Consider the following 19777-nt stretch of genomic DNA (forward strand, 5'->3'; position numbering starts at 1 on the left):
TCGGCCGCGGTCCGCTAGTATACGTCGGACCCGCGTGTCGCCAGTGTCAGTGATTGCAGACCGAGCGCCACCACACTGCAGGTCTAGAGAGACGTCCTAGCACTCGCCCCAGTTGTACAGCAGACTTTGCCAGAGATGGATCAATGACAAATACGCTCTCATTTGCCGAGACTATAGTTATTATAGCTTTCAGCTGCGTCATTTGCTACGATCTAGCAAGGCGCCATTTCCATTTTATATTGAGATTGTAATTATTTATCATCAAGAGCGATGTTCTCCAATTATGGATTAAAGTATTCCAGAAGCTATGTACTATTTTTGGCTACTATAATTACTTTAACTTATTCCAGACCTCACGCCAGTCTGCGTGAGCTTAAACGCGTGCATTTCGGCCTCCTCTAGCAACACGGTGTTGGCTCTTCTGCCAACACATCAGTTATCTGCCTTATTTGTCCTAATCCAGCACTGCGCATCTGTTACATTTTTTTGTTCTAGATGTAGGAACACATCTTCTACATCACACCTTTTGCTTTTGTGTCATTGCTAGGGCGTAACTAGTTTGGATGTCAACCGCACCCACTACCCAACCACAATTTCTAATTCATTGCCGGCCGCGGTCCCCGATCGGTTCTAGGCGCTTCACTCCCGGAACCGCGCGACTTCTACGGTCGCGGGTTCGAATCCTGCCTCGAGCATGGATGTGTGTGATGTCCTTAGGTTAGTTATGTTTTAGTTCTAAGTTCTAGGGGACTGATGACGTCAGAAGTTAAGTCCCATAGTCCTCAGAGCCATTTGAACCATCTAATTCATTATCCAGTGACACAACCGTCAACCATGCTGCACCAGCTCCGGCTCCTAATCCACAGAATACGCCAATTGCATCTGTTCCTACCGCAGGATCTTAATACGTTCCTTCGATTTCAGAAGCAGTGGCTTCAGAAGCTGACCGAAATCATGACACAATTCGTCACACATCAAGCGGCAGGCCAAACAGTAAGCAGTGGGTCGGCAGCCACTGCTGCAGCTTCCGTGCCACACTTCCTGCCGCCGTATGGCGCCTGCGACGAAAACGCAGAGGACTGGAGTATACCTCACAATTCATGGCCCACCAAATATCGAGTACTGTGATGCAGGCTTGCTTCCTTCCCGTCATTGGTGTATCAGTGTCAAAGCCTGAAGACGTCCCCTTTGAGACATTATTCAGTACATTAAATGAATCCTATGAAGACCTTAGCAACATTGCAGCTGCCTAGTTTAAGTTTTTCGTTTAAAGAAGCAGCCAGGACAAACATACCGTCAGTGAGTGACTGAATTACAAGGCTTAACGCGGAAATGAATGTTCCGTTGTAAATGTGGGAAATATTACAGTGACTATATGATCAGGGATGCAGTCACACGGAATGTGTCAGACAATAGGATAAATGAACAGATTCTGAAATATTCGGATCCTACTCGTGAACAGGTATTGCTGATTATTGATTACCAAGACCCTCGTGATTTTGCTGTAGACAGTTTTCATCAGTCGTTTGAGCTGTAGAACAGAAACGTGGAAATAGCTCTACTGCTAAGCGGTCTCGTAAACAGCCACACTTAACGGCACACAAAAAGCCTTGCGGACAGAACGCCGTATCACGTCACAGCTTAAGCGCAAGCGGCCATCGCTCACCAACAGCTTGGTATTCTAGCCCCCCATGCTATACAGCATATGAACGTGAGCATTGCCCCTTATGCCAAGCCACTTTCTACTCCTGCCACCGCACTGGACGTGTACAAAATGTTCGCTTAAAAAGATAAAAGTCACATGGTCAAAATGTGAAACAATTGTGCCCAGCTATGCAAGTGCGTTTTCTACGTTTAGAACAGTTTGCTCCCACAGAACAATCGAGTGCATTTATTGAGACCACTGCTTCCCCTGTGCTACGTCTCTGTCATAAACTGTATGTACCTTTAGTGACTGTAGGTCATACAGTAAAAAATTCAATTAGATACAGGTGCATCAGTGTCCTTGTTAAATACACTCCTGGAAATGGAAAAAAGAACACATTGACACCGGTGTGTCAGACCCACCATACTTGCTCCGGACACTGCGAGAGGGCTGTACAAGCAATGATCACACGCACGGCACAGCGGACACACCAGGAACCGCGGTGTTGGCCGTCGAATGGCACTAGCTGCGCAGCATTTGTGCACAGCCGCCGTCAGTGTCAGCCAGTTAGCCGTAGCATACGGAGCTCCATCGCAGTCTTTAACACTGGTAGCATGCCGCGACAGCGTGGACGTGAACCGTATGTGCAGTTGACGGACTTTGAGCGAGGGCGTATAGTGGGCATGCGGGAGGCCGGGTGGACGTACCGCCGAATTGCTCAACACGTGGGGCGTGAGGTCTCCACAGTACATCGATGTTGTCGCCAGTGGTCGGCGGAAGGTGCACGTGCCCGTCGACCTGGGACCGGACCGCAGCGACGCACGGATGCACGCCAAGACCGTAGGATCCCACGCAGTGCCGTAGGGGACCGCACCGCCACTTCCCAGCAAATTAGGGACACTGTTGCTCCTGGGGTATCTGCGAGGACCATTCGCAACCGTCTCCATGAAGCTGGGCTACGGTCCCGCACACCGTTCGGCCGTCTTCCGCTCACGCCCCAACATCGTGCAGCCCGCCTCCAGTGGTGTCGCGACAGGCGTGAATGGAGGGACGAATGGAGACGTGTCGTCTTCAGCGATGAGAGTCGCTTCTGCCTTGGTGCCAATGATGGTCGTATGCGTGTTTGGCGCCGTGCAGGTGAGCGCCACAATCAGGACTGCATACGACCGAGGCACACAGGGCCAACACCCGGCATCATGGTGTGGGGAGCGATCTCCTACACTGGCCGTACACCACTGGTGATCGTCGAGGGGACACTTAATAGTGCACGGTACATCGAAACCGTCATCGAACCCATCGTTCTACCATTCCTAGACCGGCAAGGGAACTTTCTGTTCCAACAGGACAATGCACGTCCGCATGTATCCCGTGCCACCCAACGTGCTCTAGGAGGTGTAAGTCAACTACCCTGGCCAGCAAGATCTCCGGATCTGTCCCCCATTGAGCATGTTTGGGACTGGATGATGCGTCGTCTCACGCGGTCTGCACGTCCAGCACGAACGCTGGTCCAACTGAGGCGCCAGGTGGAAATGGCATGGCAAGCCGTTCCACAGGACTACATCCAGCATCTCTACGATCGTCTCCATGGGAGAATAGCAGCCTGCATTGCTGCGAAAGGTGGATATACACTGTACTAGTGCCGACATTGTGCATGCTCTGTTGCCTGTGTCTATGTGCCTGTGGTTCTGTCAGTGTGATCATGTGATTTATCTGACCCCAGGAATGTGTCAATAAAGTTTCCCCTTCCTGGGACAATGAATTCACGGTGTTCTTATTTCAATTTCCAGGAGTGTATATGAACTGTTAGACAATCCGCAACTGTGTCCGTCTACAAATACACTTACAGTGTACAATAGCCAGAACATGTCAGTGACAACAAAACTTAACATTGCGGCCACATATCAGAATCTGCAGAACACAGTTTCCTTTCAAGTGCTACGGAGCAGACAATCAGTTAATATTTTTGGTTTCCATTTGTTCAATTTATTTGGACTGAACATTGTGGCCAATGTGGTTAGCTGTGTCTTATTTCAATTCTAGTGACAGTGTTGCTAAGTTCTGTGACGAATTTCAAGAATTGTTTGTTCCTGGAGTAGATAACTACAATAACTTTGAAGCGCACGATATACTTAAAGAAAATGTGCAACTGTACTTTTTCGAAGAACGAGTAGTGACTATTGCACATCTTGAATAGATTGCAAAAGAACTGGTCAATGGCAAGAAAATGGCATAATCGCACCAAGCTCTCCAAGTCAGTAGTCTTTCTCAGTAGTTTCTGTTCGCGAATAATCAGAAAAAATTAGGATTTATGCTGATTTCAAAGCTACTTTCAATCCTTCACCGCAAAAATGTACCTTTTGTTTGGTTCCAGGTTTGTGACATAACCTTTCAGATACCGAAAGTAGCTTAGCTCAGTGATCGATGCTTGGTTCATTTCGATCCAAACAAACATTTCATTTTGGCGGAAGCATCGTCCTATGGAATTGCTCCTGTTTTGTCACACCGGATTGGTTCCTCAGACAGACCTTGCCTTTGCTTCTGAACAAAGCTCAGCAGCTCTATTCCCAAATAGAAAAGAAAGCTACCGCCATCGTTTTCGGAGTGACTAAATTTCGCAGGTACTTATATGGTCGAAAACTGTATTTGATCCTGGACCACAAGCCTTTACAGTCACTCTTCAATCCGGTCAGACCGATTTCTATTCGTAATGCTCAGAAACTGCAACGTTGGGCTCTTCTTCTCTCCCACTACCAGTACAAGATCATTTATCGGTCCACTTCTAAGCATGCGAGTGCAAACGTTCTCTCACGCCTACCTATGAGACCAGACGTCGACTTCGACTTCGAAGCAGCATATTTTCAAACCGATGCACAAGAAACTGATGTTGTCGAGCAGTTTTCCCAGGATTGTCGCAAAGTAGCGTAAGCCATTTCTTCCGATCAGGATCTGGACATTTTGCTCCGATACAGTTTTAGCAATTGACACACATTGTTAGCCCTATTGTGCGTCGCTGTTTTATAAGTCGACATGATCTTTCTGTTGTTCATGGTGTCATTTTACTTCACTCAGCGTCAGGACATTCGCCTGTGCTGACACCCATAGTGCTTCAAAGACATGTACTCAGCTTACTGCATAAAGGTCATTGGGGTGTTGTCCAGACAAAACAATTAGCGTGGAGATAATGCACATGGATTGGCATGGATGCGCAAATAGAAATGACGTCTGAACGGTGTTAAGCGTGTGGGGAACATCAGGACGCCCCTCCGCAACGTTTTTTCTTGTATGGCCCAGAGCAGAAGCGCCTTGGCAATGTGTGCACATAGACCTTTCTGGCCCTTACTGGAACAAACGCTGATTCGTAGTTGTCAAAGCATGTAACAAATTTCCTTTTGTTGTTCTAATGTCATCGACAACATCTCGCACCACTTTGCAAGTACTTCAGTCAATATGGTGCATCGATGGTCTCGTTGAATTTCTCGTCACGGACAGAGGATCTAGGTTTGTCTCAGCAGAATTTGAAGATTTCTGTATGGCCAGTAGCATACGCCATCTCACCTCAGCATCATTCCACCCACAATCGAATGGTGAGGCTGAACGTTTTGTACGCACTTGGAAACAGCAAATCGACTTCGCTTCTTGTCAACTTATCGCTCCCAGCCCCGCAACGGTCCTTCACCCGCAGAATTGCTATGTGCGACATCACCGCACGCTCATGCATTTGCTCCATACCCCGCGGCGGTCGGCCACTACAGACTCCAGTGAGCCAACATAGCGGATTAGCGAACCTGTGTTTTACAGAATCTACGGGAGTGCGGCATCATTACTAATTCAATTGGTTTACGTATGTTTTAGATTCGAGGTCCCAGTAGATTGCAGATGCGGTTCCTAAATCAAAAATGGCTCTAAGCACTATGGGACTTAACATCTGAGGTCGTCAGCCTCCTAAACTTGGAACTACTTAAAACTAACTAACCTAAGCACACACATCCGTGCCCAAAGCTTCTACTTTGGGACCATCACCCACCAAAATGCCAGGAACATCTGTCCCTTCGCCCCAGCTGGAGAAGCAACGGCCTCCTTGGGAAGCTACCTTCCACGCCCACCTACTGGACACCAGCCTGTGGTTGAAAGAGCCACTGGCTGCTGGTCTAAGGGCTTCAGTCTTCCTCTGTCCCTGAAGCTACTTCTGGGAAGCCCTCTCAGCAAGCCCCTAAGGAGCGGCGAGAGGGCAAAACTTCAGAGAAAAAGTCCACCATGAAATGGGAGCCTCCTATGTCCGAAGACGAGGTGGAGGTTCTGGTGTCCCCTGAGGATCTAGCTCTCGCTGACACCTCAGATGTCATGGTACTGGAACCAAACACTCAACTGGTGGGCGACACGTGCTTCCTTGGTAACTCCAAGTCATCCCAGACGACAGAAGGCGTCATTCTCCAGTGGAAATGATGTGGTTTATTCTCCCACCTGGCTGAGTTACGTCTACCTTTAAGCAGTACACCTGCTTTTTGCATTGTCCTGTTTTCCCGCAAATATGGACCTCTGCCCTTCGTGGCTACCGGGGTACTACAAAAGGCGTTCTGCCTGTGACCAACTGTCAGGTGGAGTATGTATTTTCGTCCTTACCTCTGTCTGTAGTGAACCTGTGCTCCTTCAAACACCTTTAGAAGCTGTTGCTGTAAGGGTGAGGACAACGCAGGAAATTCTCAATGTCTACCTCCCTCCAAATGGTTTAGCACCACCCCACGTTTTGGCTGATCTCGTTCCGCAGCTACCCCCACCTGTCCTATTTCTGGGTGATTTTAACGCCCATAACCCTTTGTGGGGTGGAGCCAAGGTTAATGGCCATGGCAAATATGTTAAGCACCTTCTAACTCCGGTCGACCTTTTCCTCCTAAATACAGGAGACACCACACATTTCAGTGTGGCACATACATATTCGGCCATTGATCTCGGTTTGCAGTCCTGGCCTTCTCCCACTGGAGATCATGTGACGACTTGTGTGGTAGTGACCTCTTTCCACTTTTTCTGTCCCTACCGCAGCGTCCCTCATCTCGACACCTGCCCAGGTGGGTTCTTCCCAAGGCTGACTGGAACACTTTCACATCTCCTACCAATGTAGAATATCCGTTGCATGCCACCATTGATAAAGTGATCCATGTCGTCACTAATACCATTGTTGCCACAGCTAAATCAGCAATCCCTTGTTCCTCCGGTTGCCCCAGTGTAAGTCAGTGCCTTGGTGGTCGCCTGTAATCGCTGCAGCCATTAGAGATGGTAGGTGGGCCCTCCAACGCCATAAGCGCCACCCTTCCCTGGAGAACCCTATTGCCTTCAAACGGCTTCGCCTCCTCATGAAACGACGGAAGCAGTAGTGTTAGGAACGCTATGTCTCCACCGAAGGAACAGGAACCTCCCCCTTCCAGATTTGGACCAAACTCCACTGACTTTATGGCTATCAGAAACCATTAGGTGAACCTGTAATTTCCAAAAATGGATCTGTATCCGCTGATCGCGACGTAATTGCAGAGAATTTTGGGAGCATTATGCTTGCATCTCTGTGTCGGAGAATTACCACCCCACCTTTTGTCTCTTCAGAGGGTGGAGAAAAAACAGCTCTTTTGCTCCACGCCACACTGAGTCTTATAACGCTTCCTTCAGTGAGTGGGAATTCCTCAGTGCCCTTGTCAACTGTCCTGATACATCCCCTAGCCCAGATCGCATCCATTCACAAATGCTGATACATCTGTCAGCGGATTCCCAATGCCACCTCCTTGCTGTCTTCAACCGCATTTGGAACGATGGCGAATTTCCAAGGCAATGGCGGGAAAGTGTCATCATTCCAGTGTTATTCGCGGGATGAACCCACTAGATGTTGACAGCTATCGTCTCAGCAGCCTCAACAACGTTCTGTTTAAGATGTTCGAGCGTATGGTGAGCCGGCGACTGTGTAGGCTCCTTGAGTCTCTGGACCTTCTGGCTCCATCCCACGGCGTTTTTCGCCAAGGACGCTCCACCATCGACAACTTGGTGTAATGGAGTCTGCCATTCGATGAGCATTTTCCCGGCGACAACACCTCATTGTCGTTTTCGATCCAACGAAGGCCTACATACAACGTGGCGACACCACATCCTCGCTACTCAGCATGAATGGGGTCTCCGGGGCCCACTCCCGATTTTTATCATCATCATCATCATTTAAGACTGATTATGCCTTTCAGCGTTCAGTCTGGAGCATAGCCCCCCTTATACAGTTCCTCCATGATCCCCTGTTCAGTGCTAACATTGGTGCCTCTTCTGATGTTAAACCTATTACTTCAAAATCATTCTTAACCGAATCCAGGTACCTTCTCCTCGGTCTGCCCCGACTCCTCCTACCCTCTACTGCTGAATCCATGAGTCTCTTGGGTAACCTTGCTTCTCCAATGCGCGTAACATGACCCCACCATCTAAGCCTGTTCGCCCTGACTGCTACATCTATAGAGTTAATTCCCAGTTTTTCTTTGATTTCCTCATTGTGGACACCCTCCTGCCATTGTTCCCATCTACTAGTACCTGCAATCATCCTAGCTACTTTCATATCCGTAACCTCAACCTTGTTGATAAGGTAACCTGAATCCACCCAGCTTTCGCTCCCATACAACAAAGTTGGTCGAAAGATTGAACGGTGCACAGATAACTTAGTCTTGGTACTGACTTCCTTCTTGCAGAAGAGAGTAGATCGTAGCTGAGCACTCACTGCATTAGCTTTGCTACACCTCGCTTCCAGTTCTTTCACTATGTTGGCATCCTGTGAGAATATGCATCCTAAGTACTTGAAACCGTCCACCTGTTCTAACTTTGTTCCTCCTATTTGGCACTCAATCCGTTTATATTTCTTTCCCACTGACATTACTTTCGTTTTGGAGATGCTAATCTTCATACCATAGTCCTTACATTTCTGATCTAGCTCTGAAATATTACTTTGCAAACTTTCAATCGAATCTGCCATCACAACTAAGTCATCCGCATATGCCAGACTGCTTATTTTATGTTCACATATCTTAATCTCACCCAGCCAGTCCATTGTTTTCAACATATGATCCATACATAATATGAACAACAGTGGAGACAGTTTGCAGCCTTGTCTTACCCCTGAAACTACTCTGAACCATGAACTCAATTTACCGTCAACTCTAACTGCTGCCTGACTATCCATGTAAAGACCTTTAATTGCTTGCAAAAGTTTGCCTCCTATTCCATAATCATGTAGAACAGACAATAACTTCCTCCTAGGAACCCGGTCATATGCCTTTTCTAGATCTATAAAGCATAGATACAATTCCCTGTTCCACTCATAACACTTCTCCATTATTTGCCGTAAGCTAAAGATCTGGTCCTGACAAGAGGCCTAAACCCACACTGATTTTCATCCAATTGGTCCTCAACTAATACTCGCACTTTCCTTTTAACAATACCTGAGAAGATTTTACCCACAACGCTGATTAAAGAGATACCTCTGTAGTTGTTACAATCTTTTCTGTTTCCATGTTTAAAGATTGGTGTGATTACTGCTTTTGTCCAGTCTGATGGAACCTGTCCCGACTCCCAGGCCATTTCAATTATCCTGTGTAGCCATGTAAGACCTGACATTCCACTGTATTTGATGAGTTCCGACTTAATTTCATCCCCCCCAGCCGCTTTATTGCACTGCAACCTATTGACCATTTTTTCCACTTCCTCAAATGTGATCCTATTTCCACAAAATTTTTATACAAAACTTTTTATCACACATCACTTTCAAAGCTCGAGTCGGTGCTTCGCATAGTGCACCCCATATTCAAGAGAATGGGGTCCCGCAGGGCCCTGTCCTAAGTGTCCCACTCTTTTTAATTGCCATCAATGATCTCGCATTAGAAAGTAGGATAGTCAGTATCTCCTCTCCTGACAATTTTTGTATTTCGTTCTGCTCCTCTTCTACTGTTGCGGCTGAACACCGTCTGCAGGGAGCTATATGGAAGGCACATTCGTGGGCCCTCACTCACGGCTTACAGTTTTCAGTCACTAAAACTTGCGTGATGCACTTTTGTCATCGTCGTACCGTCGACCCCCATCCAGAACTTTCCCTCTATGACCAACTGCTATATGTAGTTTAGACGTCCCGCTTTCTGGGACTGGTCTTCGACGCCCGCTTATGTTGGCTTCCCCATCTTCGTCAGCTTAAGGACAAGTGCTGGCGGCTCCTTAATCTTATTCGATGCCTGAGCCACACAGGTGCTGATTGTTGTACACTACCGCAGCTGTGCCAATCCCTCGTACGGTCCCATACTGATTATGGGAGTGTGGTATATGTTTCAGCAGCCCCTTCTGCATTGAGTCTACTAGACTCCATTCACCACTGTGGAGTTCGCCTCGCGACGGATGGCTACCGAACTAGCCTCGTGAACAGGCTACTTGTGGAAGCTGGCGTTCCCCCATTACAGTTCTGGTGGTAGCTACTGCTCGCAAATTATACTGCCCACATACATAGTTCGCTTCGCCATCCTAATTACTGTCTTCTCTTCCCCAACACGGCGGTCCACATCCCGCAACGGCGGCCTAGAACTGGGCTTCCCTTCGCCATCCGTAACTGGTCACTTCGTCATGAACTCGGAGCTTTGCCCTTACCACCTTTCCTGCAGGACCACTTCCGTACACGTGCATGGTCCATACCTCGGCCGCAGCTTTAGCTGCACTTATTGCAAGGCCCCAAATGCTGAATTCCACCTGAGGCCTTCCGTCGGCATTTTATCTCTCTTCTTGGCCAGTTTGAGGGCTCAGAAATAATCTACGCTCATGGCTCACTGGTTGACGATCTTGGTGGCTACGCTTATTTTCATGTTGACCATACTGAACAACGCTCCTTGCTGGATGGCTGCAGCATTATCACAGCAGAGTTGATTGCCATCTATCATGCTCTTTATCACATCTGCTCCTGCTCTGGTGAGTGCTTCGTAGTGACTCCTTAAGCAGCCTTCAAGCTCTCGACCAGTGCTTCCCTAGGCATCCTTTGGTTCTGTTAATCCAGGAGTCTCTTCACACCCTGTGCACCAGTGGACGCTCAGACCTTTATTTCGACCCCAGGCCACTTTGGAATACCAAGAAATGAGCTTGCTGACTACCTGGCTACACAGGCTACCAGTAAACTATCTCTGGAGATGGATCGACAGGAGACAGATTTGCGAACAGTCTTTCGCTGCAAAGTTTTCGCGATCTGGTATACTGAATGGCGCACTCTGAGTAAACCAAATAAACTCCGTGCTATCAAGGAGATGACGAATGTGTGGGGGTCATCCATGTGAACCCCTTGCAGGGAATTGTTGTCCTTTATCGGCTCCACATTGGCCATACATTGGCTAACACAGGGCTACCTGCTCTTTCGCAAGGATCCACATCGGTGTCGCTGTTGCTCCTCTCTGACTGTCATGCACATCTTGCTTGACTGCCCAGTTTTAGTTGCTCTTTGGTGGACTTTTAACCTTCCCAGCACCCTACCTTCGATGTTGGGCGACAATGTCTCAACGGCAGATTTAGTTTTACGTTTTATTCGTGAAGGGGGTTTTTCTCGTACCATGTAAGGGTGGGCGTTTGGCCTTCTCTCTGAGGCCTCCACCCTCCCCCCATTTTAACTCTCACACTTTCTTTGCATTTGTTTCTCTTTGTGTTCGTGTTTTCCCTACATGTGTTCATCTAATCTCGTCTTGTCTTTTTGGGGTGGACATTTAAATGTGTTGCAGAGTGGCTGGCTCATCCTCTTTTATTCTTGTGAACAGCCAGCCCAGGCTATCTACTCTATAGTTGTAATACAATTTTCTGCTTTTCCTTATGGTGTATGTCTTCCGCGTTTTTTGTTTGTACCATTCGTTTTCTTTTTAGGTGAGGTTCTGCATTCATTTTGCCCCTTTTCCTCTCCCCAACGTACTTTGGGAGTTGTTTTACCCCGAGCCTTGTTGGCGTCTGGAACAAGGGACTGATGACCCTATAGTTTGGTCCATTTATCCCTCAACCAACCAACCAACCGTCTATTGCAGTTCTCCACGGAGTTGTTTCATTGAACGGCGTCTTTATCGATGTCTCAGTCGTCTTTACTCATGGAACATCGATAATGTCATTCGTTTTTCCGCTGACAAAAACATTTGTATGAATTTCTGATTGCACAATTGGTTTCCCCCACCATCCTTACATCTTGGGCTTGTTGCTCTCCCATTCGTTGAAACTACGAAATTCCTGGGGCTCCTGCTCGATATGAAACTTTCTTAGTCCTCCCATGTGTCTTACCAGGCAACCCTCTCTATGCTGTCCCTTAATGTCCTATGTGTCCTCAATGGTACTTTCTGGGGAGCAGATCGAACAAACCTCCTCCGTTGGTACTGGTCACTTGTCCGCTAGAAACTAGAGTATGGGTACTTCCTTTGTTCATCTGCAGGTCCGTCACTCTTACGCTGTCTCAACACTATCCACCATCATGGCGTTTGGCCACTGGTGCCTTGTACACTAGCCCGGTTGAGTCTGTAAACAGAAGCTGCCGATATACTGCTGTGAGATCACCATTATTTTCTCCTCAGCAGAGACGCGCACCATTTGTCTGCCATGCGTGGTCACCCATCCTATGACTCCTTCTTCGATATCTCCTTTGATTGCTTATATGAGGCGCCACCCTCTTCTCTGTTACTTCATGGAGTTCGCTTTTGGCACTTGTTCCGACAGCTTAACTTCATGCTACCTGCAGCTTTCCCAGTTGGTGTGAACTCTTCACCATTTTCACTTGGTGCTCTGGCCCGTGTTGACCTTGACCTTCACCTTCATTCCCTTCCTAAGAACACGACTCCAGCCTCGCACTATCGCCTGCAGTTTCACGACCTTCGCAAGGAACTTCGCGATGGTATCTTTTCGTAGACTGATGGTTGTCGGACTGACCGTGGCGTCGGGTGTGCCTTCCTCATTGGTGCCGACATTTTTCGGTATCGGCTTACGGAATGCTTCTCAGTATATGTAGGAGAGCTCTTCGCCCTGTATCAGGTCACACAGTACATCAGTCGGCAGAGGTTTTTCAATTGCGTCATATGCTCAGACTCTAAGTGCCCTTTAAAACCTTTGTGTGCTTTACACCATCCATGTTTAGTGAAGTTGGTCCAGGAAAGCAGTCACTTTTCTCTCTTGGCGCCACTGTGATGTTTTCGTGGTTTCCTGGTCAAGTTGGTCTGACAGAAGGCTACAGTCTTCATACCTCAGCCCGCTAGTTCTTACACTCCCACCGATGATCTCCGTATTGCCATCTTTCAGCAGGTGGTGTCACTTTGTCATCACCACAGGTCCTCCCTTCATGGGAACAAGCTCCGGGTTATTAAGTCTCTCAGAGCAGCTTAGATAACCTCCTCTCGGTCTCGGCCCTCTCGCCGCGGGGCAATCATTTTAACTAGGTTGCGTATTGCGCACTCTCTTTGTAGCCACCGCCGTTTAACTGGTGCTCCCCCACCATTTTGTACACATTGGGCTCAACTTTTGACTGCCCGTCATTTCCTGACTGAATGCCCTTTCTTTGACTACCTAAGTTCTCGTTTGTGTTTGCCATCGGAGTTATAGGCCGTTTTCGCGAACGACGCGCCGACTGTCGACCGTGTTTTACTTTTTGTCATATCAATATGACGAACATTTGACATGGGCGCATATGACCCCAGTTGCTTTTGCGCCCTAAACAACAAGACGATACGCAGCCGTTGCGTGCTGCGACGTATCCTCCGCTTCGTTTTTCGACCGGTGTTCCCTCGCAGTCTCACGACTGATGTCGGGTTGCGAGCAGCGACTTGGAATCGGCTACTCTAACACTGGTTCCAAAACCCACGCCTCCCCCTCATAGTCGTTACTGTGCTCGGCCATACTTGACGACGGTACTGTGGTTAGGGGAGGAGGAATGCTGTGTCGTCCGAACAAGACATCGACAAGGCAAAAGTACCACAGGCTTAAAAATGCTAGCTGGTGCCAGTACCATAGAGACTCGCCACTTACGCTTGTTCTACCATCGCCACTGGCGGTACAGAGGATGAGCATATCGACTTAGCCGAGTACAATCCGCCAATGGCCGGACGACAACGGACAGAAGCATACTCGGAAGATAGAAGAGACGCTCTCGCCCACTTGGTTATAGATCACCCACCAGGGTTGACTTAGTATCGTTTACTGAACCCTTAGAAGTGAATAAAGTTGTAAATTGCATTTGAAATGTGCTGTGAAGTTTACCTTCGATTATTTGCATTTAGCAATTTAGGGTCTTTTTTGTATTGTATTACAAACATTGTTGCCGACTTCAATGTTCAACTGATCACAAAGATAAGTACAACTGTTAACTCCTTTATGTGACGTCTTGGCTAATTTTTTGGAGTGCTTTAGAACCATCTTTCTCCTATCCTGTTACCTGCCCTGGATCATAGCTGTGTAATAGTGGCAGGGAGAAATTGTCTTAGTGGTATACTGCACCAGAAGCCGTTTCACGAACTCAGAAACTCGGCCTACCGTAACAAAAGTGGCAACTCGGACTCCACAGCAATAGCGACGAGGCTGTACAGATTAGCGAAGAGGCATTACAAAAGCTTCAGTGGAAAAATGTCGTTAAACAAAAAATAATGAATCGGTAGATTGACGACAGGACACAATCCGAAACCTCAATACAAAAAACTTCTTACAGTTCTCGTTTTTAATTTTGTGTTAATGAACCGTTTATGTGACATTCTTTACATTAACCTCCTATCTCAGTTCCTTGTAAAGATGAATTAAATTGTCCCGATGGACGCATCACATTATGAAAAACCAAGGATTTGTTCCCTTCTAGAATCTGATGATGAATTACGCATTAAGACTACTTTTTACAACACCTGAAATAGTTATATTTTCATAAAAGTTTCGGAACAGAACACACATAGAACATGTCTATACTGCTGACAGTTTTTGGAGGAATTGTCTATGAAATTTTCACTAATAATCATGACTGTATTCTTTTTTATCATCCAGTGTAATAACTGTTAATTGTCTCTTCAACACCTCCTCATAAAACGGTCTATACTCAAATGGAATGTATTTAGCTATCACGCCTACGTCGTTGATCTTTCCGTCTTGTACTGGAAGTTATCAATTGTACACCATTTCTGTTGCATTGTGCGGCACCCTTGTTCTTTCGCCACACCTCCAATGAACTCAGATGCGATTAAATAATATTTAGGTAAAAATATTCTGAACGCCAGTAATTGGAAATCTAAAATATTTCCGGGAACTTCATTGTTGACGCTGTTCCCAAAGTAACACGTATTTCAACCTTGTAGAAAAATAACTGTTATTCACTTACGTTTAATGAAGAGTACCTAAACTCGGACGTCCGACATTTACCACAAAACAATACTCTGATGCACTGCAAACACGAGGTTTTATGCAACTGAATTGATTATGTGAACACCAGCTGTCACAGCAACCATACAGCCGGCCGCGGTGGTCTAGCAGTTCTGGCACTGCAGTCCGGAACCGCGGGACTGCTACGGTCGCAGGTTCGAATCCTGCCTCGGACATGGGTGTGTGTGATGTCCTTAGGTTAGTTAGGTTTAAGTAGTTCTAAGTTCTAGGGGACTTATGACCTAAGATGTTGAGTCCCATAGTGCTCAGAGCCATTTGAACCATTTTTTGAAGCAACCATACTGTTGGGGATGGACGAACTCAAAACTGGGATGTATTCCCTTCTTCAAACTAATAAATATATCTACGTCTAAGTCGGAACATGAGTGGTTACCGTTCCCCTTTCATAGCGAACTCGCATCTATGTGCTCACTTATGTTTGGTGGAAAACGCAAAAAAAGGGTTTCTCTTGACACTTCGTCCCTTGTTCAAACTATCGATTCAATTATAGCTGTGACATCCGGCGTGAAAGTGTAAACAATAAAATTTATGCTCTGAACATAAGGTTAGACTTCTCATTCACGTTATTTGATGTATCTCTCTTATTATATTTATTGCCATTTATAATCGTCAGACTTCATACCCCATATTACATCAATTAGTTGGAATAGTCATGTACGTGAAAGACATATTGCAAAATATAGCAATCAGTTTAACACCCTGACAAGAATTACAAATTGTTTTTCCTGTTGCCTTCGGTCTCGGGATCTTCTGTCGACATTTGTCTAACGCTTTTTTGTGACATTTGGTCAGAACGTGTGTCTGACATTATAACAAGTGCACAATCCATTGTTGCTGGTAGCCACCAACAGGGGAAGACGAATCTTTCACAGTGTGAGTCGATCATGCTGGAGAAATGTCAGACAAATCACTAAATAAAAGACGGAAGAAGATCTAGAGACAGAATCCAGCAAGCAATACGTCAAATGGCCACGAAAACCTCAGCAATTTTTTATAGACATTAGCTCTACCCAATACTCTAGGAAAACTTTATCAGTAGAGGACGGCAATTTTCAAACATTTAGGAACATGTCACTCACAATAGCACAGAGGTATTTTTTAAAATTAACCTTTCAATGTTAAACGGAGAAGAATTATACCACGAAATTCTTCCTAATAAAAAGCCTAAATTGCAGATTTAGAGTCTTATATGGCGTAACTGGATACTGATTCAAATTTTATTCCCTTCTAAGACTGTGGCTTTAAAAATACTTCCTAATATCTCCTTAGGTGAAGAGTTCAATAAATAAAAAAACTAGGTATGCGAATTGTATAATATGTGCCTGTTTCGGCTTGTGAAAACTTCAGGCAAAATTATTTTTTTGTCACTGATTACTGCGTAAAACAAATAGTTCAAGAATACAGATTGTGATTTCAGCTTTATAGGCGGGAAATATCTTCAAATATTATCTTTTCGAGAACTTAACGAGGCACAACGTGTCTGTAATCAAATTCAGAATAGAGTGACGGTCCGAGACAGGTCATGCTTGAATATTTAGTGCTAAACACACCACATAGAATCGAAACAAAAATCCATACGATATAATGACTGCACTTGGTATTCTGAAGTGTCAAACTTACTTGTACCAGGATTTTCTACTCATGAGAGGTATATCACTCTACATTACAACACCGTAAGAGCTATTACTCTTGACCCTGACCTATACATTTTAATGAATATCCTTGTAACAGCTCACACATAAAAGTAATCGCCTAGATGGAAGCATGCGCCTGACAGGTCTTTTTCCTAGCGTATTATTTTAACATCACATTATACTGGGAAACATGAACGACATAAAGTGTCTACTAGGGTTACCATTTGTTTCAGAATGCAGAATCAATATGACATTGCAACAGATAAAAATATTATTTCAATTAATTTGCGTTTGGAACTTAATTATCAGCACATGTTATCGCGTTAGACAGGAAGTGATAATGTTTAAAAAATTCCTCCCGTTCGTCCCAGGGCCCCGACTGGCGTAACTCGTGCCACAGACATCGTGAGGTAATGGATATTGGCAGCGGCTGCCGCCTGCCTACAGAAACTGAAACACATTGAGACGCGCAGCCTATTGCAGCTTTTGACAAGCGTGATAGCATGTTAAAATATCATGCAGTAATATGTTAAAAAAAATAATGTGCGCCGGGAAAACAAAACATGAATTGTATGAAATGAAGCTCTCTCTATTTTCGCGATGATTTTGATACGGAATTTTAAACTTTATGAACGGTGAATGACAGCTGCAAACAATACCAAAATTCAAAGCGTACTTTGTCGATAAAATGTCGTTAAGTGCTGTATATTACTACGAGAATATTCGACTTGTAAAACTGTCATCAATGTTTCAGTACTAAGGTGTAGCTACGGCTGATTCTAATGACGGGGCACGACCAACAGGCATTGGACTCGGCCAGGGTGAGGAAGAGGGTAAGACGTGGCACCTGTACGTGGAACCCAAACCTCTACTCCAGTTTATCCTCTCAGAGTTCCGCAACAGTCTCTCTTCAGCTGTTTCTTCGTTCAATAGGCAACCCAACTTCGGAATAATAGGCAGACCTGAAACAAACTGGCCTGGAGTCATATTAAATTCCCCAGGATCTCCCACGATCTCTCTAACAGCGACCGAGGAATGGTAGAACACAAACTTTGAAACACTGTTAGTGAGGGACAAGTTTGTTTTAAACCATCGTTTGAGTCATGTACATGAAACTTCAGTGAAGTTTAAGGAATCAAGTGTGGCATAAAAAATTTTAGTTGAAGGAAGTCGTGTTGCAATAAATTCACAACAGGACAGTCAATATGCTCTGAGCCTCATTAGATGCATGGGACCTTTAGAACAGCGAAGTTAGGAGAAATAGATGTTTTTTCCAATCAGCTCTGCTTAAAGTTGTATTTACATACAGTGCACTAGAATTTTGACGTGTGACCACCTGTCAAAAACCAGAATAGCAACGTTTTGTAGCACGGTCCTCTGCGGCACGTGGTGGAAGAGAGTAACATTCTGAACAGTACCAACAAAGACGTGGAGCCGTACCATCTGCAGTGATATAGCCTTGTACGCTGTGGTTCTCGGTTGAAGATACATGGCGCTAACAGTCCAACTGAGGTGGTTCCAATGATTCTTCATTGGTTTAAATTCTGGGAGTTCTCTAGCCAAGGGAGTAACGCAAACTCACCACCGTGTTCCTCGAACCAAGCACGTACACTGCGAGCTGTGTGACACTTCGCATTGTCGTGCTGGTAGATGCCCTCGTGCTGGAATGGTGGACATGGTCCTCAAGGATAGATGTATACTTGTGTTAATCCAGTGTGTCTTCCAGAATATCGTCATAACGCCCCCTCATCAGGCTAGCACCCTTCTGACGATAGTTGCAGGATCGTACACAATAGACGGACGTCCAGTTGTAGTATTGGCGTGCAAATTCCAGCCTTTGTCGCCGATGTACGCGGTCAGCATGGGCGCAAAAACAAGGCTCCTCCTGCAGACGCAGCAACTGTCGCTGAACTCTCATGAGGGTACACTCTTGGTAGCATCCTTGACATTCATGTCTCTCCCCTTTGCAAGTAACACTGAAAAGATAGATTTTTATCCTTTAAATGAAGTAAACAGGAGGTTGGTTTATAATCGGCAGCGCAATTTTATTTTTTACTTTGTAGGATAAAAGTTTCTGAGAATTCGAATATGAATCCCGTAAAACGTATCATGTTAGATCTTTTTTGCAGGACTTAAGTACTAAATTTATCGATGTCGGTCATGTCACATCGCATTTTCCCGGTTCTGTTGAGGCCATCACGGCTGCCGTAGCGGCCCCAGTGCACACGAAGTCCCCACCGCATTTCGCCCTCAACAGCAATCTCCTGCTTTTGCCTGCGGCTACAATTCCTGAGGACGATGACTGTTTAAACAGTCATTCAGTATTCTTAACAAGTTTCCAATAGGTTTTTGATTGTCCTGTCTTCTATGCATTGTATAACATCCTGCTTGTTCATATGCTCCTTTACTCCAATACTGGATCACTTCCTTTTTCGGTAATAACCTATCTACGTAATTTCGAAACACTCATAGCACAACATTATTTTTGAGCAGGGAAGAAAACAACGTCGTGGAAGAGTAAATTTATAAATACTACCGGTTGTTGGACTTCCTTCAATACGTCTACATATCCTCTACATAAAACACGTTGGGCCAAAGATTCACCTACGTCGCATCTAATGTATACGTTTGTGTCAATAAGGCCCATGGAGTTCAAGTTTTAATTAGTGCTATCTACGTTAATAACAATTTGGTATTATATCTCGTGAATGAAGACAGTACCTTATAAGCAATTTTTTCCAAAGTGTTTATTTTAGTTCCATTTTATTCGCATTTGCTGTTTTCTTTAATGTCTTTTTCTTTAATGTCTTCATTATCATCCTACAATTCCTAAATCCTTTGATCTTTACGATACATTCAGTGTAGGTTACCCCAAGGAAGAAGGGGCCATATATTTCAATTTCCCCCCAGGGTTCCACAACTCTTTTATGGCTATGTGGGTGGCGAGCACAGGGCACCGAGCTAGTGCAGTTCTCCTTCATTTCCGGGCTGCCCTACCCCCCTCTCCCATCCCTTCTCGTCCCAAATCCTTCCCCCTCCCCTTTACCTCCCCTTCACACTCCCTCTTCTTGGGAGTGCCTTCGTCCGG

The sequence above is a fragment of the Schistocerca nitens genome, chromosome 7 (genome assembly GCF_023898315.1).
Source record: "Schistocerca nitens isolate TAMUIC-IGC-003100 chromosome 7, iqSchNite1.1, whole genome shotgun sequence".
NCBI classification, from domain to species: Eukaryota; Metazoa; Arthropoda; class Insecta; order Orthoptera; family Acrididae; genus Schistocerca; species Schistocerca nitens.